At 33.3% G+C, this 27,183-nt stretch overlaps 1 long non-coding RNA gene across 1 annotated transcript; it reads left to right on the forward strand.

Annotated features, from left to right (window-relative positions):
* Nucleotides 1-23,509: 23,509 nt before the first annotated feature.
* Nucleotides 23,510-26,374, forward strand: LOC143257988 (uncharacterized). Its single transcript, XR_013032074.1, has 3 exons — nt 23,510-23,638; nt 25,363-25,452; nt 26,201-26,374. It is a non-coding gene; the product is annotated as an uncharacterized LOC143257988 (long non-coding RNA).
* The last annotated feature ends 809 nt before the right edge of the window (nt 26,375-27,183 follow it).

Below are 27,183 nucleotides of genomic sequence, written 5' to 3' on the forward strand. Positions count from 1 at the left end.
TAGATATACATAGTCTGTAAGTACTTACAATACAATCAGTAGGTGATAATGTGCTGTAAATATACATCCAATGCTTTTCAACACTATATATATTATATGCAGTATAAATGTTCACACTACACTCTCCACTGCTATATATTATAACATGTATAAATATTCCACTACATTCTGAAATACCATATATTATTACATATTGTATAAATGTTTATACTTCATCCCACCCTACACCATAGATTATAACTTGTAGAATAAATACAACAGCACTTCCCAATAGGTTAAATATCATATATACTATATACATGTTTACACCATATAACGTTATAGGTTATAACATTTAATAAATCTGCACACTACACAACCCCAAAGTTAAAGGTAGAAGTTTACATAGGTTAAAAGCAAGTTGTTGTTTTTCCTTCTATAATCAAACATTAGTTACAACTTGCAATTATGTGTTTCGGCATTGTTTCGCTGATGTATAACCAGGAGTGACATTTCACACTAACAACTGCATTTAGCAATTATACTAGATACAGATTGTATCTTTACGCCGATGGGAGAGACTGGAAGATTATTATTTCTCGTACAGATTCAAAATTTGGGGACGTAACTGTACATAGATACTTGTTGCTCAGTTCTCTCTACTTATTAATGTGTTGCTGGTTACTATTCAAAAATGTTTTCTGGATTCTGGAACATTAAGTTCCATTTCTGTGTTTGGTTTACTCATGTATTTGACCCGAGTTGTGGGCATGTTTTGTATGGAGATAAAAGGATTTGCATTTATAGCCCTTTTGTTAAAACAGCATTTCAAACTGTTTTAATTTGACCTATGTATTTCTTGTTACATTTGCTTATAATAGAATTTACACTTTTATTTTTTACCTAAGACTTCTACTTTATTTGTTATAATATGAAATATGTTTTGATGTTTGTTATTGGTTTCAAAACAGGGATATGATCATGTTTTTCTGGAAATGTTCACAGTTTTGTCCTTCAAGTTTTGTAACTGACTGTTTGGTGTTCTTATCACACACACTTTCCAATTTCTTATACTGCACGATGTTATTACAGTTTTATTTTCGTTATGATATGTTTTTTATCGTGTAGATTTTAAAGCCTTATATTTAGGAATACTTTGTTAGTGGTGCAGTGCGTTCATCTTTCTGCAAAGGCGTGGAAAATGGCAAGGTTTTGGGAAATGGAATGACAATGTTATGTGTGGTGTCATGGAGACCGATATGATTTTCTGTTTACCTCACAGTTATTTTGGTCCATGTTACAAGTGAACTGATTTGTGCATGCCATCGGTCTTTAAGTAGCAAGCAAGTTTTACAGCCTGGTATCACGTGTCGTCATAAGAAGAACGTGTTATCCGTGTAGCTGCATCAAAGATGGGGTTTTAATTAGTGTTATGCATTACGTTCAAATCTATGGAAATAATGATCAAAAACGTAGTGGGGAAAAGGGGAACTCGTAGACAATCCCGTCTTTTGTTGATAGTAATTATCATTAACTTTTATTAAGACTTGTGTCCGGTTTAAATTGATTGTATTTGTCTTTTCCATATAAGATACTGAAGCTTTAACCTTTCTTGAAAGCAATTAATAGCTTATTCTACTAGGGCTTTGGTAAACAAAGAGACCACGTCAAATAACATTAACGTCTAGTAGATTTAAGTTGTATGTTCTTAACTTTAAGAATTTCACTGAAGAGGTAATTGACCAACAAGTAATTATTTACAGTTACAGATTCACATTCTAAAATCTCTCATATATATAACCTGCTACTTTCACCATACATGTAGTAAGATACTCCGTTTCTTGTATAAATTTCTCGATGTTATCGTGTGTGTGTGTAAAGTCATTCATAGTTATAGCAGTGAAACAATGTCGATTGTTTGTAAAGTCACTCCTGGTTTTAACAGTGAAACAATGTCGATTGTTTGTAAAGTCACTCCTGGTTTTAAGAGTGAAATAATGTCGATTGTTTATAAAGTCACTCCCGGTTTTAACAGTGAAACAATATCGATTGTTTGTAAAGTCACTCCTGGTTATAGCTGTGAAATAATGTCGATTGTTTGTAAAGTCACTCCTGGTTATAGCTGTGAAATAATGCCGAAACGTATTTAGTACGTTTGATTACACGTAGAAAATTTTTTCATGGGTGTGATTTTAGTTTGCTAAGTACTTAAATCCTAATTTCCATGGATATAATACGAATTATACGTGTTCACACTGCAGCCCACAATATGAGAATACATACACTAAGAAATACTACATTTCCCGAAACCATAAGTATAACATGTAATATGAATGTTTCTCGTCACACTAAGCATGCTCGTCCTTTCAGCAAATTCAAAAAACATTTTTCAGCAATGAATACAAGATGACAACCTACAAGGGAGAATTCGGTTATTCAAGACTGTCTATCTTACACACTTATCTTTGGGTGGTTAGTGTGCTCGACTCGTAATCTGAGGATCGCATGTTCGAATTCCTATCACACGAAACATGGTCGCCCTTTCAGCTGTGACGGGCTCTCACTAATGGCTGGTAAAAGAGTAGCTCAAAAGTTGGCAGTGGGTGGTGATGACTAGTTGCCTTCCCTCTAGTCTTACACTGCTAAATCAGGGACAGCTAGTGCAGATAGCCCTCGTGTAGCTTTGCGCGATATTCAGAAACAAACAAATAATATGAACGTTCCCCTCCACACTCGATTACCATAGTGCAGTTAACTACCAAATCCCAAATTTCTCCCATCAGAATAAGAAAAGTTCCGTTATTGCCTTTTTTAGTTACTTGTGTGCTGTTGTTAATCGCCCATGTTATACATTCCAGTTGTTGTTGTATTTAAGTATTTGAAAGATCTAGTTTTAATAAATATGTATTCCTTTTAAGGTATTACATACTGAAAATATGAGAATTGAAGAAAATTAACCTTGAGAAAGAAAAAAAAAAGATAAATCTGAAAAACAAGATCACGTGATCATGGATTGGTAGTTTTGGTATTAATCTGTATTTCTTTTTAACTGGTGAAGGGATTAATAAAGTCGCACAAGTGTTTAGAAACATAACCCCTACGTAGTTTAAATAAGTGCTTTTATTGGTAACTTTTAGAATCTGTACGTGTGTGTGTGTGTGTGTCAGAGATGTTTAGATTAACATAATCTCGTTTTAACGATGTATCTTCCTTAAGAAGAAATCATTTTAAAAGTTATATTTTGTTAAGAGTTAAAGTTTTCTTTAACTTTATTATTATGAAGTTAAATACATTTCCTATTAGCTTGGATCTGTAATTTTGTATAAGGTGTGATTGTATGTTTGTTTTAACAGTTTTTTTTCTCCAGTATTGTTCAATATTATCTGAGTTTAAAGCATGTTATTTTAGTCAAGTATGTAATAAAAGTATGTAAAAAAAAACTTGGTCATATGTGGTTCGAAGCGTTTTCCACTACTGTTGCTTTATCGAATTGCAACTTCATTAATAAGTACACAATTTGTACCATTTGTATGACTAAAGAATAAGCTATAATTTCATTTACATTGATAAGTTTATGTTAAAAACGCTTAAGTGTGCCTCGAATTTACAACGTAGTATCACAAGAATTTTTTTATCTACGTTTAATTCACATTTGGTATTTAAAGTTTCGAACATAGGCTGGAAAATAATGGTAGGTTAAATCACATTAGTAGTAAAGGCCTCACTTTACTGTCCAAAAGATGCTGCCTCAGGTTGATTGGCTGCCTTAGGGAAGGGGAGGGGGGCTAGTGCCATACTACAAATGTTCTCACCAAATGGCAAGTCATAAGGGGCGCATTGGTAGGTCAACTGTTATGGGTACCAGTGGATGCAAAACTTGTGGTGGGCTGAATTTATAGTTTGTTACCAGACAGACAGCCTTGATGTATGACTATGTCACAAAGTAGGAAACGTATTTCTAGGCCGCTATGGCTTAAACAGTACATGTGAGTAATTAATGAATTAAACTATCCTTAAAAAGACGCTCAAAATTAATTCATTAAAATATTTATAATTAAGTTTCCTAAAAAAGAATGCTTAAACACTTATTAGTTAATCCTAAAAAGACGGTGAATGCTAATCAAAGAACATCTTTCTGGGCAGTCGTGACTCATACAATGTCTCATATTCTTGATAATTAATAATTAAGTTATTCTTAAAACATTGCTTAACATTAATTCATTAAATAATTTATAATTAATGACAATAAGGATGCTTAACACTAATTCATGAGTTACATTTCCTGTCCTAAGTCTTAATTGAGACTTACTCTTTTAATAATCAAGTGTTTTTCAATGATATTATATACTCTTTAACGTAACATGATCACAATTATATACATTTTTACCATGCATGCAATACATAACAATAGGTTTAAATCATTCTTTTCGAAGTAATTTCCTTATCGTTAACTATTCCTACCAGGACAGTACACATAATAGTTAAAATTTACTGAATTAAGTAATTAATGATTTTGTACAATAATTTACGTTGCGAGTAAAAGGATTATTACACAATTAAAACTCTCACCAGTTATGACAAAATAATTATATAATTTACACATGTTACTTTATCTCATGTTTTACAAAGTTTGAGCCTTAAAAAATGATGTTAAACTTCCTTATCATTTATATGTTTTACAAGGATAATACACTAGTTAGAAGTTACGCAGTTGAGTGATTAAAGATTTTTACTACCAAATTATTTCATTTCCTGTACTAAAAAGCCTACAACTTACTCAATCTTAGGCATACAATACATGACTATATGTTTAAATCACCTTAAAATAGTAATATCTTACAATAATCAAAACTTGTACTTAATACAATAATTTACATCGACAATAAAATGTTTATTACGTAATAACATCAATTAATTTGTGACGAAATAATTTATACATGCTTTACAAAGGTGAACTTTCACATATACTTAATAATAATGATTACAGTTGGATTTTAACAAATATACTAAGACAGTACGAATCCTCAAGGTCTAGATTTCTCTATGTTATAGTTCATTACCTGTGATAAAAATAATAAATGATTAATTTACTTAATACTTTTTGTATACATCTATTTATCACCTCCAAACGCACACAAAACTGGTGAAAGTATGAAACACATTTCTAAACTATTTATAGCTTCTTTCAGACAATTTTCTATAGGGTCGCGGGTTCGAATTTTCGTCACACCAAACATGTTTGCTCTTTCAGCTGTGGTGGTGTTTATAATGTGATGGCCAATCCCATTATTTGTTGGTAAATGAGTAGCCCAAGAGTTAACAGTGGGTGGTGATGACTAGCAGTCTTCCATCTAGTCTTACATTGCTTAATTAGGGACGGCTAATGCAGAAAGCCCTCGTGTGGTTTTGCACAAAGTTCCAAACAAACAATGTTGTGTAGGACAGACACTTAATATTTCACAAGTAATCCATAACCAATAACACAACGTAACACAAAGTTTGTTTCTGGATAGTATGTGTTATTTCTAAATTGCTTATGTTGTAAAAATACAGAAAATGGCCATTATTCCATTCAAACTGTGCTTTTGTGATCTGGATAATGGAATTCAGAAATTAACCTTTTTATCCATGTAAAAACGGCAAATTTCGCATTTACATAAGGTCTGAATAAAACAATATATGAATCAAGGTTTACATGTATTTATACTAAAGTTATACAAAAATGAACAAAAATGTTTAGAAGTGAGTAGTTTTTTGAGATTTGCGACTGTAACGTAAATCACTTTTACGTATCAGCCCCAAATATAGTCTTCCATCATGCTTTTTTATACATTCCTTGGTAGAGGCATTCAAAGCCCGGTATATCTTGGTGGAAGAGCTCACCTTTCTCCTCTGAGTATGCTCTCATGTTCTCCTTGAATTTATCAAGATGAGCGTCAAGGATATACTTTTTCAGAGAGATTCTGCAGCCCATTTTGCCATAGTTCTTCATCAGAGCCTCAACCAGTTCCACATAATTTTCAGCCTTGTGATTGCCCCAAAAGCCTCAAACCACTGCAACAAAGCTGTCCAAAGCTTTTTTTCCTTCCTACTGAGCTTGAGGAATTCTTGAACTCCAAGATCTTTATTTGTGGTCCAATGAAGACACCAGCTTTGACCTTTGCCTCAGACAGCTTAGAGAAGAAGTCTCAAAAGCTGCAGACTTCTTATCAAGAGCTGGGACAAATTGTTTCATAAGACCCAATTTTATGTGCAGTGGTGGGAACAACACCTGGAGGTCCACTAGTGGCTCACACTTGACATTATGCCCTCCACAGAGAACTCGGTTTGTTGTGGCCAGTGCTTTCTTTTGTAGTGTGCTGCGGTGCCCCTGCTGTTCCAAAGGCAAAGATAACGGGGAAACTTGGTAAAGCTTCCTTGGAGACCTATCAGGAATGCTACCATTTTGAAGTCTCCGATAACTTCCCACCCATACTCATTATACTTTAAGGCTTCTAGCAATGTCTTGACGCTGTTGTATTCCCCTTTGAGGTGCACCGAATGAGCCAGGGAAAGAGATAAATACTTATTCCTGTCATGGAGCAGTACAGCTTTGAGGCTTCTGGCTACATCTGGAGAATGCTTGCAGTTTCTTGATGCCATCTCTGATAAAATCAGATAGGTCTTTGTGCTCACTTAAGCAGATAGAACTAAACTGAAGTGGTGAGTAGTGAGTTTCTGTATATATATATATATATTACTATGGAAAGTTCTAGAAAATTCACGTAAATTCTACAACATTCTAGAAAGTTTATGAAAATTTTTGTAAGTTCGACAAGGTTCTCTTTTTAGCTACTCAGCACTGAATCTACCTGGAAAATTGGTAAATTTGAAAATTTGATTACCCAGGTTACAAAAGCAAAGTTTGAAGAGAAAAATAGGTATTTTCCACTTACTTTAGGCATAAGCAATTGTGAAATAACTCTTTCTGCTCAGGAACAATAAAAAGTAAAATTCTTTTACATGGTGTAATTACCCTACAACTAAATATAATAAATGAATGAGTTACTGATTACTAGTATTTAGAATACCATAATTTTCCAACAGTTTATCAGAAAACACACACACATTTCTTCAAGTGCCTATCACAAGTTCATGAAACAAAGGAACCCGTATCTGATGTCAAACTAGAATACGCATGTATACAGTTATTTGTATCAACACGTGATCAAATGTAAAGTTTTCTTTATAGCACCTTGGAAATACTGACATCACCAATACACACAGATTATCAAGGCTATCCTTTAAAATGCCAGAACTTTCAGATTATCTAAAGTTAAGACACCAATAGCAAATCACATACATACAATCTTGAAACTGAAGTTTAAGAATTACAAAAGTAAGGCATAATCACTGTGGATGTTGACGTCATGACAAGATTCATGAAGGGTATCAGGTGGTCAAAAATTCAGTGCAGGAATGTTACTTAGTTTAACTAGTCGATGATCTTTCCTCATTAGTCACATTAAAATAACCTTACATGTTTCTTTCTGCATTTTTCAAAACGTTTTGTACAATTAAACGTAGTTGTTTTTCAAATACGTAAAAGAACATAACAAGTATTACGGTTATTTTAATTATTTTACTTTATACATAAGTTACAAAATAATATCCTGTGATTATATATAATATTCATGTTGTGTTCGAAAAACTATCAGTTTCAGTCCATTTAGAATAAAATGAATGTTTTATTCTATTAAACATTTATATTTATGGAAACTTTTATTAAAATAAAAAGGTATTTATCTTAGCCCCACATGATCAAGTGGGTTAAGGTGTTTAACTGGTAATCTGAGAGTCATGGATTCAAATCCCCGTCGCACCAAACATGTTCACCCTTTCAGCCATGGGAACGGTATAATATGATGATCAATCCCACTATTCTGTACTAGACGTTCCTAATTTAGCAGTGTAAGTAAGACCAGAGGAAAGGTAGCTAGTCATCACCACCCACTGCGAAATGTTGGGATACTCTTTTACCAGCGTATAGTGTGGGATTGACTGTCACATTATATACCCCCACGGCTGAAAGGGCGAACATGTTTGGTGTGACAGGGATTCGAACCCGCGACCCTTAGATTACGAGTCGAATGCTTTTACCACCTGTCCATGCTGGGCGTGAAATAAAAGTTAATTATAACATGTTATCTACGTATTTGCAGTATATTTAATGTTTACAGGCCAACTTTTATTAAAATAAAAGTTAATTATAACACGCTGTCGTAAGGTTTGTATTTACAATATATTTAAAATATATTGTGTGTTCGCTTTTATAGCAAAGCCACATTGGGCTATCTGCTGAGCCCATCGAGGGGAATTGAACCTCTGATTTTAGCATTGTAAATCCGTAGACTTACCACTGTTCTAGCAGGAAGCATTTAAAATAAAGTCCCCCAGTGGCAAAGTGGTATGTCTTCGGACTTGCACACTAAAAACCGGGTTTCGATACCCGTGGTGGGCAGAGCACAGATAGCCCATTGTGTAGCTTTGTGTTTAATTCAACACAAACAATTAAAATAGATGGCTTACTGTAAATATAATTTTAGCATTTAATTAAACTATACGTTTCTAAGCTGCAGTTATAAATGATGAAACATTGTTCGAACCTATATACGTACATTACATAGTTACACAAAACACTGTGTATTCTCATTGTTTGAAGGGTTAGCATACAATTATAGCATAATGCACCCGACATACAGCAAATGGTCAGACTGTATCAGTCGGGTTAGAACAAAATGAAAAATCGATTCTACTTAAATATGGAATATTTCATTAATATTTTAATTATCTAATGTTTTAAAACATTGCTGTATATTAGAGGAAGATTTTAAATAATTGACAATGGCTAGTTTTGATCAATCTAACAGCAGCTATAAGTTTATTTTACGATACTTTTTAAATCAGATATAGGACAAATGTTTTGTTTTTCTTTGATCGATTATTTAGGTAGAGTATTCATGATGAAACTTTGTAGAATGGATGGCAACTGCCTGTTGTGGAAATACAAGTTTAGAGAATGTTTCAAAAGTCTTCCGCCTTTCGTCTTCAGATCAGTGTGTGTAAATGAAACAAAACCTTGGCAGGGGTTTAGTTTAGAGAGAGAGAAGTCTGAGTAATTATCTCCGTAACAGGGGTATTCATGAATGTTGTAGTTCCTCTGCGTCCCTGCCCGTGGAAGTTTATTTCTCTGTATGTGAGTGTTTTCCTGTGTTTTAATTTGGTCTTCTTTAAGTCAATGAAGTGAGGTGGGGCGGTATGAAAATGACGGGTGAGAAAGGAGAGAGAGACAAGGGCCTCAAAAAGAAAGTGAAGAAGTCGTAAGTTCGCCAGCAGAAAAGAAGCACGCTGAAGACCAACTCCACATCAATCAGTGGAATATCCCGTGATCAGGGCCACAAAGTGGCTGGGATCTATAAATCCAAGTGCCCCAGATTTTTTTGTGGGGGGAACGGAAGTGCCACGAAATGTTGTTGGTGTTGTAGGTAAAGAGTGATAGTGGTGGTGACTTTCTGATCTTTTCTTTCTGTCGTGACCTTCAAGGAGTTATTTGGCTCCATGGTCATGAAATTTACCAACATCTCAATTTCATAGACAAAAGAATTTACTTCACTATGGAAATAGAGGAACAAAACAGTCTATCGTTTTTTGACATACTCATCAGCAAACAAGCAAGACAAATAACCACAACTGCATACAGAAAATCCCACCCACATAGACAGATACCTACACTTTCAGTCTTATCATCCAACCTCGATAAAACGTGGCATAATCCAATGCCTAAACAAGAGAGCAGAAATATTTGCAATAAAACATTCATCGAAACAGAACGCAAAAATTCGTAGAGTTTTAAACAGAATGATTACACCTCCTTCTTCATTGTAAACTCATTGATAGAAAGAACAGATCAAAAAGTTACTACCATTTACCTACCATACCTACAACATTTCAGTGAAAAACTCAAATGCATAGCCAAAAAATTCAACATTGTTTTTATCAGAATGGGCCTTAAGGTATTGTAAGATTTCAACCATCCTTCAAACAGCAACCTACCAGAGAGAATCTCAAAAACGTCATCTATGAAATTCTGTGTTCATGTAACGATACATACATTGGAGAAATGGGAAGAAAACTCGCGATAAGAATAAAAGAACATAAACATAATACAAAACTCATGAAAACACAAAATTCAGTCATTGCAGAGCACGCCACGTCAACTGGACACAGAATTAACTGGGAGAAAACAAGAACCATCAACACAGACAAATTCTAGAAGATAAGAAAAACCAAAGAGTCATTTTTATATTAATACTATTAAACCTTCATTAAACAGAGATTTCGGATTAGAGGTGAGTAGCCTGTGGCTGTCATTGGTTGAATCTACAGGAAATCTCTCCTCCAACCAGAAACAGTGATAATCCCACCAATTATAACATGCTCTCAACAACCCACCAGGACACTATAAAAGACCGACAACACCTACACACACACACACAACCAACTTCCACTGCCAGCAACATTCCAAGATTCACTAATTCAAAGAAGACATGTGATAGCTCCTACCAGACCTCAATTGTAACTTCATGCAATATAACCACCAGCCAGACTTAGATTGAATGGTCTGAGTCATTTTTCCCGTAACTTCTGGGTATCATATGTGAATGCAAGTTCAACCAGAAGTTCCTCCCTGCTTTAAAAGACCTTAGCAAGTAGTTTTCTAAGTCACCATCAAACTAGCTACTTCTACATTCTCGCCTTAAGCCACATGTGTTCTATTCCAATATGTATTAATAAACTTGATTTTCTTTCCAGCTACTTCTGGACACGGTGTGGGTAGATTATTTGGCACCCTGGCCATAAAAGTGGGTTTTCTCAGGGTACTCCCGTTTTTCCACAACTAAATCTCAACGATCAGGTCTTTAGATCCCAGCCAAGGCAACATCCTTTCCCAGCCCCGAATCGTGCCATTTGAGTTGATGTTTCGTCTCATCTGCCTACTGGCTATTTGGACTACGGGCTCCTGCCTGACCTACTTCCCTTGGGCCGCCTTTGTCTCACTCTCCTTTGTCACCCGTCATTTTCATACTGCCCCACCTTACTTCATCACCTTAAACAAGTCAAATCAAAATACAGGAAAAATCCCACATAAAGGTAAATAATCTTCCACGAGTGGGGACGAAGAGAAACTACTACGTTACCCCTGTTGGGGATAGAATTTATCAGACTTCTTTCTCTCTAAACTAAACCCTTGCCAAGGTTTTATTTCGTTACACACACTGACCTGAAGACGAAAGGCGAAAGACTTTCGAAACGCCGTCCTCTAAACTTGTATCTCCACAACAGACAGTTTTGCCATTCATTCTACAAAGTTTCATCAAAGGTTTTGTTTGCTTAAACATCTCCATCAGAATATATTACCACTACACACAAAAACATAATAATTGCCTAAATTATCTTGGTGAATACACACCACCATGTTAATTATACAAAAAACATACTCTTTAACCGTTTTGTCATTGGTATAGTGATTCATTTTTGCTACAACTAAGTGTAATAAGTGAATGACTCACTGTTTCTGTTAAAAATTCACTAAATATCGAAACTAACTCATAAACACAAACTCGAACATGTGTTAAAGATGTTCACGTGGGCACTTATGCTATAAACAAGCAATGATGAAATTATACCTTGATGACGTCATCAGTAGTTAGAACAAAGAGGCTGTCACTGTTTTAGAGGATTGTCACATAGTATTTTTTAAACAGTTAGTTTACTAAAATTTGAAATAAATTTTTACATTTTCTATACATTATTCACTTTTAAATTATACAATACAAATAAAACACAAAACATAGCAAACATAATTCTGTGTCATTGAAATTCCCTAAATATGCATAAAATTCTATGATTCGAGTTCAGTAACATTTTAGTCAAACTTTGACACTGTTATATTTCTAGGTAATTGTCATAGCAAATATGATGTTTTTGAAACAGTGAATGCAGATTTAATGATACATAAAACAGGATATTTACACACATAACAAACATCACTTCAAAATTCACAAAGTATATTTCAGAATACACAGGGGAGGCCCTGAAGCAGACAGCTAGCGTGAGGCAATATCTTGTGGGCAGTACTACTCACTTTTGTCTAACAACACAATATAGCTGTTTCATTTACTATAAATATATGTGATGGCCTCATATATTCAAAATATGGGGTTTTTGTTACGTTATTTAGTATTTGCTTAAAACTCAATACCGTTTTACAGATCTACAGATTTAATCTTTTAACAGAATTGTATTAGAAACTTATAAAGCATAAGATTTGTGATTATATCAGTAGTTACCAACAGAGATATCTATAAATCAAGACCATGTAATGTTTGTGTTAGTAACAATAACGAAGTGTAGATGTGTGTATGTTTTTATTGTGATTATAATTTTATTATGTTCATGTACTAAAACCTTTACCGCTAAAACTTGTGTAGTTGAGAATGATCACACCAATTTTAAAATTATTCATTCTTGCTGTAAAGGTTCAATTTGTTTATATCAGGTTCATATTTATTGGCTTACATGTGGTTGTGCACGTGTGAGGAGTTTTTTGCTATTTTATTGGTATATTTAATGGATGTTATATTTTAAATAGATAAAAGTCAGAGCATCTGTTTCATACACTATTGTAAATGCTTCCTGGTGGGATGACTCGTTATACATTGTGTATCTTTGTCAACATTTATTCCATTTTGGTTCCTGAGGTAATGATGAATCTGGTATTCATACAAATGCTGTTTAAAAGTTAATTTTTTTTCTGAATTTTGTTAAAAGATTATTGAGGTTATCAGGAAATTGTATCTTATTGATTATATTGGTAGATTGGGTTTGTGCAACGTTCTTTTGTTGTTCCCGCTGGTACAGCTATAAGTCTTCGGATTTACAACGCTAAAATCCGGGGTTCGATTACACTCGGTGGACTCAGCAGGTAGCTCAATGTGGTTTTGCTATAAGAAAATACACACACGTTCTTTTGTGTTAAGTTGGTTTATAATGTGATTTGTGTTTTTTAAGAAATTGATTTCTTATTTGACGATCTACGGTGGTAGGATGTGTTTGTTCATGAAATTATTTAGTGAGGTGTGTAATGTTGCCACTGGTGACCATAGAGTGATGTGAGGGTGTTAAACTATTAAATGTGTATATTTTCTGGTGCACTACACGATCGGAAAGTCAGTTAATGTAACTATTTGAGTGCATTTGCTTTCTGCGCTTTGAAACCATGTGATGTTAACATTTAGGAAGTTAAATGGGTAATTATTTGTTGTATTGTTGTGCCTATATATGTATAAGCGTGAGGAAAGTTTCTGGGAATTTCAGCCTGCACAACAATATAAACTACGCTAATTTTCTCATACAGCCATATATTTTTGATTTTTACACTCGAGAATTTTCAACAACTTTAGGCTGGTGTTTTGCAATACTGATTTAACAACAGAAGTTTAACAAACATCGATATTAAAATAGATATATGATAGTAAATCTGTAACCGAATTAAAACTGCAAAAACAAACAAAAAAAGCATCAACGTATCTGAGCCAGAGTATTGATTTATGTAATAAAGTTGTATAGTGTGTAAAACTATTGTTGTTAATGAACGTGCTTGGAAGCAAGTTTAGTTCACGTTCCTGGAGAAAGTCTTGTTCTTTGTACTGGAAACTGTTGTGGGATTATTGATCAACGTTTCTGGTTTTGCTTAAATTCTGCTGTTTACATCTCATGAAGTAAATAAGGTGTTTTGTTAGTTGTATAGCTTTGTTACAAGGTGTTTGTGGAAATATGTCTACTTAATATATGTTGTTAGTTTCATATTTTCATTGTAAGTTTTATGGAAATTGGTTTATAAAAAATGTGTTGTTAATGGTAGACGTTTGTGACAGGGGCTTGTGGAAATAAATTTATAATGATTTAGGTTGTTAGTTGTATAACTTCGTGACAGGGAGTTTATGGAAATAGGTTTATGACATTAAAACTATATATTATTAAGTTTATGCTCAATGATTAAAGGGGCTGTGAGTGGATACTGTTGATGGGAGGTCATGGATGATTTGTGGAGTTAACTGAGGTTCTATTCCTTGAATGATCTTGGTTCATCAGTTGGGGACTACGTTCTACTTCGCTCTCAACTTAGTTAAAAAGTTATAGGTTATAAATCGCTCTTGAAGAAGCTGTAAAGTGATACATTGAACAATAAAATTTACATTCTAGAATTAAAATTTGTTATTTATATTAATAGTATTATCTTTCTGGCTTGTTCTTTATTTAGATATACTTGTAAATATTCTCCTTTAAAATTGTATAAAATATACAAAACTAATATTAGAAACTGTATAATATTAAACCCGCTCTTAAATAAGAGAAAAACAGATATACAGCTACCGAAGATGAAGCAAGTCCTAACACATATACACCTCAGTATATCCTAACCTCAAATTTCATATTTAGCTGAAATAAATAAATAAATAAATTGTGGAGTCGTTAAAATATATTTTAGAAGTAAGAGAACTGATGTTATGGAATGGCCAGGTTCATCACCTGATATGATTCCGACTGAAAATTTATGGGCTGAGTTAAGCCGATTAACGAAAATTCGCAAACCAAACTCGGAAGATGAATTTTTTGAAGCATATATAGAAGTGTAGCAGTCAGTTACTCAGGAATACGTGCACAAGCACATCGAAAGCATGCCACGTCGATGTGAAGCAGTACTAAACTTCAAGAGAATATCTACTAAATATTAACTTATAAAAGTGGTTTGTGGTATTTTTATGATCGATTATTGTAGATAATCTTGTTTGATCATTTTGTAAGCTAATTAGGATAAGAATATCTAAGAAACTACAGCAGGTACACAACACTTTATGAGCAAATGTAATTAAAATCATGAAAAGTTCAGGTATTTACGAAAGTTAGTGTTAAAAATTAGGATTTGAGGCCATATTTAAACAGATCTCGTCGAGTTTGTTCTAAAAACATATACCTTTTACATATTTTTCTGTCACCTAATAAAAGATATATCATATTAACATTTTCAAGGGGTCCACCCCCATTAGTTACACAATTTTTGCCTCACTGTTGCCTTGAATCACTTCCATTTTCGCTATTTCCTGTTTGTATAAATTTCGTCACTCCTTATTTAACTTCAATGATGGCTAGTGTATCTGCAGTATCCATAACATTTGCAACCACGTAGAGTTAATTATAATTCGACACTTACCATCAATTATCACCATGATTGCCTATCCGATGCTTCAAATTGAGCTAGGTGCTATCTTTAAAACTACAGCTTAAAGATTTTTGTTGTGGGAGACAACATGGCTCAAACTGATCATGTAGTGGTATAAAAAACTTGTGATCTCATCAGCATCAATGTATTCGGAAGGGCGGGAACCTTATGTATAAACAGATCATACGCGACATCATTATACAGGGTGTTCGGAAAGTGAATGTGCACTTGTATATTTATTAACAGACATGTTTCAATATAGAATACAGGAGGTAAATATGAATGGCAATTATAAACAATGTTGAAAGTGACCCACGTTGGCATCAATACAGGCTTGGATCCTTCTTATTTTGTTTCTAAACACCGCTAACAGTTGCTGGCTTGAAAGAGACTGAATGAATGCTGTTATCGTTGCTTTCAAAACTGCACAGTGACTTTCCGAACACCCTGTAGTTGCAACAGTAAGTTAATCGCTATGGTACATGTGTCTTGCCTTCCGTATGAATATTAAATCACATCCATGACTTCAATGCAGCTATATGCACATACATGTGCCACATTATGACACACAATATAAACTATAGATTAAATTAAAATGATTAAGTGTCAATGGTTATTTATCTTCTGTTATTTATTAGATGGACAAATTAACTTAAAATCTACCCTGCACAGTAGACAGAGATACATTTAGTAATATTGCACAGAGTTTATTACAATACTCACAGTCACTTTGCTGAAGGCTGGTGGAACAATATCACATAATAACAAAGAAAACAAATAGGAAATTCTTATTATGAACTGCTACAGTTCTTCATGATAGAGAAGACAGTCTTCAGGCATTTTCAAATTTCTACGCAATTGGTGTTGTAAAAAAATACATCAGCACAATTTTAAGATACTCTTTAGTACCACATTTTGTTTACTAATCCAGAAATACTTATTAAAAAAGTATGACTAGGACGAGAATGAGATCGGCACCTTCCAAAAACGGTTGGCTGCTGTACTGTTTACAAAGAAGTAAATACATTATGTTAAAACGATTTTGAAAATACAAATAAACAAATCATGTGACAACTACAGCACGTGTAAAGTCGTTGTGTAACAGATGTATGAGAACTACACTTTGGTATTGTTGACTGTATCGTTAGTAGCAAAATCTGTTTCTTTGTGGGAAGAATATATAACAATTCATAAAGATGTATTCAAATCGAGTTTTAGAATTTCGAAGATTGGGATATGCTTTATAATTAATGACATTGGAAAAGCAAAGAAAGTGAACAAACTTGTGGCAGAGACCTGTAAAAAGTCATACAACAACCATAATAAGCCAAATGTAACTAGTAATAATCAACGAACACTATCCTTGTGCCACTAGCAATACTACTCAACATAATTAAGAAGGATATTTGTCTAGAAAAGCGATACAAGTTACTTGTACACAGTTTACTTCCACGGCATAGAATTTGAAACGCATGTTCTTGTTAATGCATATGAAGATATCAGACGTAGAAGTTATGGATTTCTGTGCAAGTGGACTGTTGAAACAGGTATTGGGAAACCATCGTTCTTATAAACTAGATGGATTAGGGAAAGTAGGCAGAGACTGATGATACTAGTTACATCGCAGCTTTCATAATAGAAACTACGATGCAGGGCATTCAGATAGAACATGACCGCACTTGGCGAAATAAACCATAATGACGTGTGAGACTCCAAATTCATTTTAATATATCTTATGCGGCCTTTATATGTGCAACACGTGAACCATATGCATGTAAGACCGAGAAATATTTGAAAATTATAGTATATGATAAATATTTTCCTTTATAAATTAAAAACTAAAGAAACACTTGGCATGTCCACGTACCTCAGCTGCAATTTAGAAATATATTTTACAATATTAGCTACTATTTTGATGATCAGAACAAAAAGTTTCGTCAGAAAATAGAAATTTTAAAGCTAACCCGTTCAATTTTTTCGTTTATGCGACTAATAAGTTGTGTTTAACATAACTTTAACAACCAAATCACGTCTGCAAATTTACTAGCGATGTAAAGTTTTACAGACAACACATAACTTTTTACGTTGTTAGTTAAGTACTACAAACTTCGTTTTGACGACTCTAAATAATTTATGTAATCTTGCTTCTTTATCTTCATAAAACAAAATCTCTATCTTTAAGTAATAACTTATGAAAAAAATTCCCAATATAAAGAAATATAAGGCCCGTCATGGCCAGATTGTTTAGGCACTCGACTCGTAATCTGATGGTTGTTGACTCGAATCCCCTTCACATCAAATATGCTCGCCCTTTCAGGCATGGGGGCGTTATAATGTGATGGTCAAGTTCACTATTCGTTGGCAAAAGAGTAGCCCAAGAGTTGACGGTAGGTAGTGATGTCTGGTTGCCTTCCCTCTGGTCTTACACTGCAAAATTAGGGACGGTTAACTCAGATAGCCCTCGTGAAGCTTTGCGCGAAATTCAAAACAAACCGAACAAAATATTGTTAGAGTTCAATTTTCCAGTTACAGCAATTAGCTCTTCATAAAATAAAAATTCATAAAATAGGGTGATATGTTCATGATGTCGATAAATAAAGAAGAAACACGACATTTTTCTAAGTTAACATCGCGTTTTAAAGTAACGCGGTGAAAATTATGTTTTCCATTTACTAACGTCTCAAGAATAATATGTCATTTCCTGATTTTTAGTTTAAGCGAAGATAGATACTTCAGTAGAATACATGTGTAGTATTGATGTGGAGAGAAAAAAAAACCTGTTATGCGCATCGTTGTTGTCAAGCGTGACAACGCGTGTCGGTGAATGGATTAATGAGTATTTTTACTTATTATTATTTATTTCAGACGTGTCTCCAATTTATTACGTTATGTACATTTCATATTATTATCTTAAATAATCGAAAGTTTGATTTCAAGTTAGTAGTTAATTAAATGTTAGTATACAATGAGCTTTGCTTGAATTGGAGCAAGTCCACCGTGACCTACCACATGACTTAAGTAAACAACTTTGGCATTACGAAAATCACTTTTTGCCAAATTTACAGTGAGATTGGCTTTCACGAGCCTCTCAAAACCCCACGTAATACAGATACATGTTCTTCCCAGGTGTTACTGTGAATTATAATATTATCAACATAAATTCAAACAACTGACAGATTGTAGAAACATTGATTCGTCATTCGCTGAAAAGTTAACTGATAATTGTTCATCCCAAATGACATTGCATTGTACTGGTATAATCTATGAGGGGTAGCAACAGCAGATTTCTTTTGCTCTGTCAGTTAGAGAAACAGCCCAGTATTTCTTAAGCAAGTCATATTTTGTGATTTTTTCTGTCTTTTATAATTTTATCAACACAATCCTCCATTCTATATTATTGACTCTCTGAAAAAATATTATAGGGCCCATGGTATCTCGCTTTGAGTGGATATTCTACAGTAGGTAACAACACTAAGACCATGCCATCAGGATGAAACGTATGCTCTTCACTTTTACAGTTATAAATGTTTTTCATTCTAGCTTGGGACGACTTCAAGTTTTCTTGAGCCAATTTACAAGCACCTAACAATCTGGATTGAAACTTGGAAACGTAATCCAGTAAGTGCATTTCTTTCTGGTCATCTTCCAACCATTGTTCCTTCAGCACTTCAAATGACCACGCATTGAATGGCCAAACACCAATTCGAATGGGCTAAACCCTAAAACTCTTGAACCTACTCACGAACAGCAAATAATAATAATTTAACTCCTTCATTCCAATATTTCTCGTTATCGAAAAAGCGAGTTTAAAGCATGTTTTTCAAAGTATAATGGAATCTCTCAAGAGCACCTTGCGATTCAAGATGGTATATACTAGATTTAATCTGTTTGGCCCCTAGCTGATAAACAACCTGTTGAAACAAACCAGACATAAAAGTTGATCCCTGATCAGACTGAATTCCTGGGGCAAGCCAACAAAAGTATATAAAGTAATCAAAGTCTTAGAAATTTTTTGGTTGAAATGTTTCTTAAATGGATAGCTTCAGGATAGTTAACAAATACTAGTTCCCTGATCGTGTTCTTGGTAAAGGCCCAACACAATCAATAATCACACGACTGAATAGTTCATTGAAAGCTAGGATAGGTCTCAAAGGAAGAATGAGAATTTTCTGGTTAGGTTTTCCAACTAATTGACAGGTATGACAAATTTTACAAAATCAGGAAATATCTTGCCAAATTTTTGAACAAAACTAAATGTTACATAATTTTGTTACACATCTTGTTGATACCTAAATGACCTCCTGTTGGGAGTTCATGGACCACTCACTATATATCAGAATGATATGCTTTAAGAACAACAATTTGATAAACTATAGCCCAGTCCTCTGAGGCTGGTACATTTAGTAGTCGTTATCTTTTCATCAGGACACCATATTTGAAAAAAAGTAACCAATTGAAACTTTTTAAGTTCATTTTTTAGGAGTGCATATTTAAGTTGTGTTGAGATCTGTGGATCCCTTTCTTGCTCATTGATAAGTCTGCTTCTGAAAATGGAATTTCACCAGGTGAGCCAGATCCATCACATCTATCATTGTCACTCACCAATTAGTAGGACAGCTATTCACAAGATCCCTGTTGTTTCCAAAAATGTCTGAGATGGATTCTGTAATATCGTTCCCTGGACAAGTCTGTATCATTTGTTCTGGCTTAATTTCTTAGCTTGAGTTCGAGTCATAGCACATGAGGGAAACACTTCTGGATTCTTTTCAACAACAACTTCATCCTTAAATGGTATAGTGATCGGCTTACTAAGCACCTTCGGTTCGGTAACAACTTTCCCCAAGTCAAATCGTTTCTCAACAGTAACGATACATCCTTAACTGGCAGAGTACGTTTTTCTCCAACCACAAATGGTCTCGAACCTAGGTCTGATGCTAAACAAATGTTATTAAAAAACATTCTCAATACTCTGAGCAATAAAAGACTCACAAGTGGCAGAACTCGAATATATAGGTAATACACTTTTTACCAACAATAACTGAGCCATCCTAGTGTCACGTAAAATACGTATGAGTATGAGATTAGCAGTGTCATTTATCAAAGACACATTTTATAATCCCACAATGTAACTTGTACCCTGGTATCTTTTCAATTAGTGTAGCGTGTTTTGTTTAATTTATTTTTGTTTGGGCTTGTTTTTAAGTTATAAAAACTAATATGATTAGTCAGAGGTTTGGATTTGCTGTTTTCAACGCAGTAGTTTCTTGTGATTTTGCTTACTCAACTTTATCAACATGTATAAATTTTCAGTGTATATACATATACATATATATTGTGATGACCCTTTTTGGTATCAAATATTATTTTCCATTAATGTTTAAATTACCAAAGGAAAACATCCCATCTCAAAAGTGATGAACGTTAACATTTCTATTTATAATTTACCATTTTTTGTGGGAAAAGTTTCCACTTTTTGCGTGAAATACGTAACGTGGGATTCAGAAGAAAAACAGGATATAAAATAATTTTTGGAAAGTCTCGATAAAGTATAAAAAATTACGAAATAACCACACAGAAACAGATAAACTGATAGGAATAATGGAAAACGTTTGAATTGTATATAGGTTTAATGGTGTTTCTTTATTTTTTGTATAATATTTTTTTCATAACATATTTCTTATTGGTTTGTCCCAAACGTTTCACCTATTTTGCTTAAATTTCTAACGCCACCGGACTTTTTGAACAGCGGTTTATTGTATAGGTCAAAGAAAGTTGATAGTAAATCAAAGTTCAGCGAAATCTGTTGTTACTGACAAATTTTCTTTTGTTTTGTATCGTTTCAAATTGTTGTTAACTCGATACTCTTCGGCGTAAATAGGTTAAATTAAAAATAAATTAAATGAATGTTGTATTCACTGCACATATTTACATACACTTCTAAAGTTGTCATTGTTATTATTTTTCGCATACTAAATGAGCAGATAGCCCTTTGTGGTTTTGCTATAAGAAAAACACACACACACACGCATACTAAATAGCCTAAACGTTATTCATTTATAAATACAGAAATAGCATGACGATAGAGGAGAGAGTATTTTGATGTAAGTAATCTATTGTTAATAGCTGTAAATAACTTTCAGGTTTTTATGTATAAGAGAGCTGAGGATTCTTCCGCGATAGGTGTGTAAGTGTGACTTGTTGAAGATAAATTCAAACAATAAACAAACAGCACATAATCCATTTGTTTAAAAATGATATATTTAATACAAGGCACACTTACGTATAGAAGTCTTTACAGTATAGGATATCAGAGTTGTATCTAAAACGCTGTATAATTCTCTTTTCTTGTTAAAAATTCACTCAGGCTCATTCAATTACTTTAGGATCCAATCGACAAGACGAAATATATATCTTTGCTTTCTTACTTACCATATAGTCTGCGATATATTCACTTACGTTACTCGGTGGGTTACCACACTTGTTTCTTATATTTTAAGTATTTGTCTCCTTTTCGTCAAAGTCTACACAGATGGCTCAATTACTTTAGAACACCCTTTAACAAGACAAATTATTCTCATTATCTCTATTAAACTGTGAAACTCACAAGCTAATCTCTCACACTTCGGCTAACTTCACGCATTCTAACTTTTTCTGACTTAATTTTATTCAATTCTGCTTGTGCTAGCGAATCATCTATATTTATGTGTGTGTGTATATATATATATAAACATACATATGTTTATTTAGGTCTGGAATTTTCTACAAACTACACGATGTGATTGATTTAACAATACTCTGTTAAAATATTAATAAAGCAAGACAACAGAGTAATTGCAAACACATGGTACGACTTGCGGAAGAGATTCGTAACAAAAAATTGTTACAACCAACACTTTTAAAACAATCAGTCTTCTACACTGCTCATTAAATATAAAGTCATAAAATAAACTAAGTAATAAAACTTACATTAAACGGTTTTGTATGTCCAACAGCAATCGATTTTGAACTGATTGCTTAAGTTTTAGCTCATGTTAGTAATTTTGAATTCAGATTACAGGCACTGAACAGATCATTACTTTATCTTTGGTTTTGGGTTGTTTATTTTCATATGGGATTTGAGGAGTATGCCTCATTCATGTTATTAATTTATTCTTATGAATTATTTACCTAACAAGTGATTTAAAGTACTAAACAACAAAGGCTAACACTAATCTATCATTCGATTCACCACTTGTTATCGAGTTATACAGATTTCAGGGAATTCCACTCGTTATTTGTAACCACGATGAAAGCAAATCGAAAAAAACAAGTGTATGACCCTGGAATGTACATTATATGCCATTTTGAGACGTGTTTTACTCACCACGTGGCCCGGCATGGGCAGTTGGTTGAGACACTCGACTCGTTATCCGAGGGTCGCGAGTTCGAATCCTCGTCACACCAAACATGCTCGCGCGTTCAGCTGTGGGGGTGTTATAATGTTATGATTAATCCCACTATTCGTTGGTAAAAGAGTAGCCCAAGAGTTGGCGGTGGGTGGTGATGACGAGCTGCCTTCCCTCTAGTCTTACATTACTAAATTAGGGACGGCTAGCGCAGATAGTGACTTTGCGCGAAATTCAAAAGCAAACAAACAAATAAACTCATCACGTTTTAAAGTACGTCTTTTTGTATGGGATTTCAAGAATATGCAGCTATAGACATCCCCAAACACCACACATATAATAGATCTTACCCTTGTTTTAGTTAAATATATTTCTAAAGTTTTAACCCATTCTTTATTTTTTTAAGAAATAGCATATTGTGAAAATGGACGCTTAATAAAGAGCATAATACGTATACTTGGATTTATATATTTCTAAAACACTGCGCATGCAAGTCACTTTTAGTGATAATAACAAGAACAAAGAATCACACGATATTACACAATCGAAAGTGCACTGTCATCATCCTTTAAATATGCTCTTATTGTTCTTTCACAAACAAAAGAAACAAAGAAGGTCAAATAATTAATTATCAGAATAGATTATTTTAAATATTTCAACTACTCGTGATACCACATTTGTCTCAAGAAGCATCCAGATACTAGGAATAATATGGTGGTGGTACCACGTTGTACCTAACCTTGTTACACCTCTCATTCAACTTGCTATATTTCGTACCTGATAACATATTCAGATAACAAGCAGCTTTATTATTCGTGTGAGGAAGACAATTGCTAGTATTATAGTATATTGCCGCTATGTTCTATAGGTGGCGTTGAAGTACACGGATGGTTTACGTTTGATTGTTGCTAAACGCAAAGCTACAAAATATGTTATCTATGCTGTAGCCATCGTGAGTATCGAAACCCTGTTTTTAGCATTATAAGCTGACCTAACAGAAAACAATAATATTGACATTTTCTGTATGAAAGTACTGCTATAAAAATATTTGAAGTTTGTTAGAGTTTAGACTGATTCTTCTTTAACGTTATCACTCGTGAAAAAAAATTAAATATTTGGGTCATCTTATCTTAGGATTTGTATGAGCTGATAAGGATGTTTAGCTAGTTCTTCAAATTCAAAAAAATCATAAAGTTCATTAACAATGTATATTCTGTAACTACAGCGAGTTTTGTTCATCAAGTTCCCCCCTTCATCATGTAAGAGAACAAAAATAATTTTCAAGCATACTCTCAAAAATCGGTAACAACAGCGCAAACTTAAAAATGGCTCATAATTTGTACACAAAATTACAACTGGCTTATATATATATATATTACATTTTAATCAGTGTAAAAGAATAGCATTACATCAGAGTTTATGACTTATATAAATTTATTAAAACTATATCAAACTCCTACTTAAATCTTTTTTTTTAACAATTTTAGTTTATTCTCTACATCATGACTATATCACAAATTCATTGATGTTTCTAATACGTCAAGGTGACATTAAAATTACGGTTCAAATTTCAAAATAAGATAAAGCACTCAAAACGGATCAGCTCAAGTTTCATAGTAAACGGTCTACAACAAAGCTTAAACCTAGAAATAAATTTCAAGTACCATGATTAGTTAAAACGTTTGGGAGAAAGAAAACAAACAACGAAAAACGATGCTGTATGTTAAAAAAAAAACAATAATAAAACTGATAAAATTCATGAAAACTTAATAAAATCATATAAATTGGGTTACTAACCCCTCACTGAGATGTTTTTAATACTCTCTAAGAGTAGTTTTGGAAAAGTTAAGGAAGAAAACAGAATAAGGTGAAATTATAGCTTGTACAAAATTCATACGTGTGACTGATAAAATTATATCAATATTATATATGCTTTCATTTGTCAGTTATTGATTTCGAAAAACCTTTTTCGACACTTCCCATTATCATGTGTTTTTTGTATCGATCTTATATTCCAACACTATCGACAACATTAAAGTCAAAATTACCTCCCATGTCTATTACTCAAATATGCTAAGTTAAATTACTTTTTTAACTTTCACACCATAACGCAGTACGATTTAAATGCAGGCTTTATATACATAAAAAACTTTTGAAAGGAAAAAGTGAATTTATCGATCAAAAATACATTGACTTTTGAAAATATAGAATAAAAAACGTTATAATAGAAGCAGAAAAGTCTTCTCCATTCTTTATGTTGGTTCCATATCGTTTGCCAGTTTTTGCTTTAATATTATGAAGATATGATTGTGCCGGACAGAAATATTCATTGTTATGAATAAATTACGTATTTGTGAAAGGTACAGTTGTCTTGATGAAACTTTGCAGAATGGACGGCAAATGTCTGTTGTGGAGACACAAGTGTAGAAGACGACGTTTTGAAAGTCTATCGCCTTTCAGACCTGAAGATGAATACTCTGTCTAAACAATCTATCAAAGAGTACAATTGTCTCGCTTTCTCTCAATTTTGTAATTATGAAGTTTCATCAAGTACCGACGGTTTCGAGTGTAAATTATATAACATCCTTTTAGTTTTATCATAACCATATTTACTCATTTTGATGAAGTTTCAGTTTTATCATATAAAGGTACATACACTTCAATTTTATCATTCAGGAAACAGTTATGTCCTAAGAAACATTTGTTCTGGAATTGGCGTTTCAAATCAAGAAGAACATAATGAATGGATTGATGTGTTGCGTCTTGGTAAGCTTTTCCAAAATATTGTATATGAGTAGGAAACATTTGCGTCCTTAAAACATTCACGTGAGATTTTTTTCTGACATTTTGTAACGTAGTAACGCATAGAGAACTCAACTTATACTACACATTTCCCTAACCTTGACGAAATAAATTCTTTACAATATAAAAAAATTGATAAATTCAAATGGCGACTTTGACATGCCAAACGTTGGGAGACACATTTACTTTCTTCATGTTCAATCATAAGATCATCAGTGGTGCGTAAATTTATTGCACAGGAGATGAACTTCACCCCAAAACCACAATATTTATAGAAATAAGGTAAATATTGAAATGATAGATAGAAACTTTGCAAACAAATTTTGCCACTTTCTGCTGGGCTTGAGCTCTAATGAAAGAAATTGGACAAAATTCATTTTTTATAGAGCTTACGTTTCATGTTCAATTATAAATAGAAAACAACTTCTCATGGACCAGGGCCCTTTGTACCTGCCTAATGCTCTATCCGCAAGCAGAATGACAAGTTGTGTAACCTACAGCCTCGTAATGTAACCTATCTAGTGTCTTTTGAAGAAAGTTTGTAAACACATATAATTTAGTAAAGAGACTGTGCTTCATACTACATACGTAAAGCAAAACAATATACTGAAAAACCATTGAAATTATAATGTTCTATTGCATCGTTAAAACAATTATATTAATATAAAACTGATAAGTGCTGTATTTTTTCTTTTCTTTTATTTATTTCTAGTACCCCGCTGGGATAGCGTTAAGTCTTCGGAGTTACAACTATAAAATCAGGGGTTTGTTTCACCTGGATACAGCAGATAGCCCAATGTGGCTTTGCTATAAGAAAACACACATCACACACATTTATTTCTATCATAGAAAACATGAAAAGTTTGGGTAAATGATCGTAATTTGATTAACAGAATGTCGTGCTTATAAAAAAATATTTATCAATTTATCAATATTTATTAATATTGTGTTACTGTATTTAGTTGTAACAAGAGTGATTTTCTGATAAAGTTTAATATTCCAAAGTTTTGTTTTGTGTTAATATGGAATATGTGTCATCTTCAGGACTAGCCTGCAATTAAATTAATAAATAAGTAAGATTTAAAGTATGCTGTACAAATTGTGAAATGATATGAAACAAAATATTAATGTTTACTGATTCAAACACATTCTTTATTATTACGAATTCAATAAATAATCTACTGTTTGTTTTTAGTTAGACTTACAACTTTAGTTAATGTTTGGTTGATACATAGCTACAACTTAAATATTTGGTCTAATACGAAAAAAACATCATATAATTAATTTATAAGTTAAACTGATTATGCCTTACGTAATATTAAAAAGAAAAACGTGAAGCGACGTGTCTAGAGCTCCAGGAATACGTTAATAAACTTTGAACTCTGTAGAAATTTGTTTTGGCCCGTGTAAACATAATAACAGTGATACATTAGTTAGTTTTTCTAAAGGTCAATCGAGAGTCGTCTTGTACAAGTCATAGTTTAAAGCCCATTAAGTTTCCACTATGTAAATTGTAGATCAAACAAATACGTATGCATAACCACACGGGTAAGCCACAACTTACAGTGTAAATTAGTCAAACTAAAACAACACACAATGAAACAAAACAATAAATTAAATTTATAATTAAATACATCTGCTAGTTTTTGTTTAGACATACCACTTTATGTTTTTATGACATATATATAGGTGCCC

The sequence above is a fragment of the Tachypleus tridentatus genome, chromosome 7 (genome assembly GCF_004210375.1).
Source record: "Tachypleus tridentatus isolate NWPU-2018 chromosome 7, ASM421037v1, whole genome shotgun sequence".
NCBI classification, from domain to species: Eukaryota; Metazoa; Arthropoda; class Merostomata; order Xiphosura; family Limulidae; genus Tachypleus; species Tachypleus tridentatus.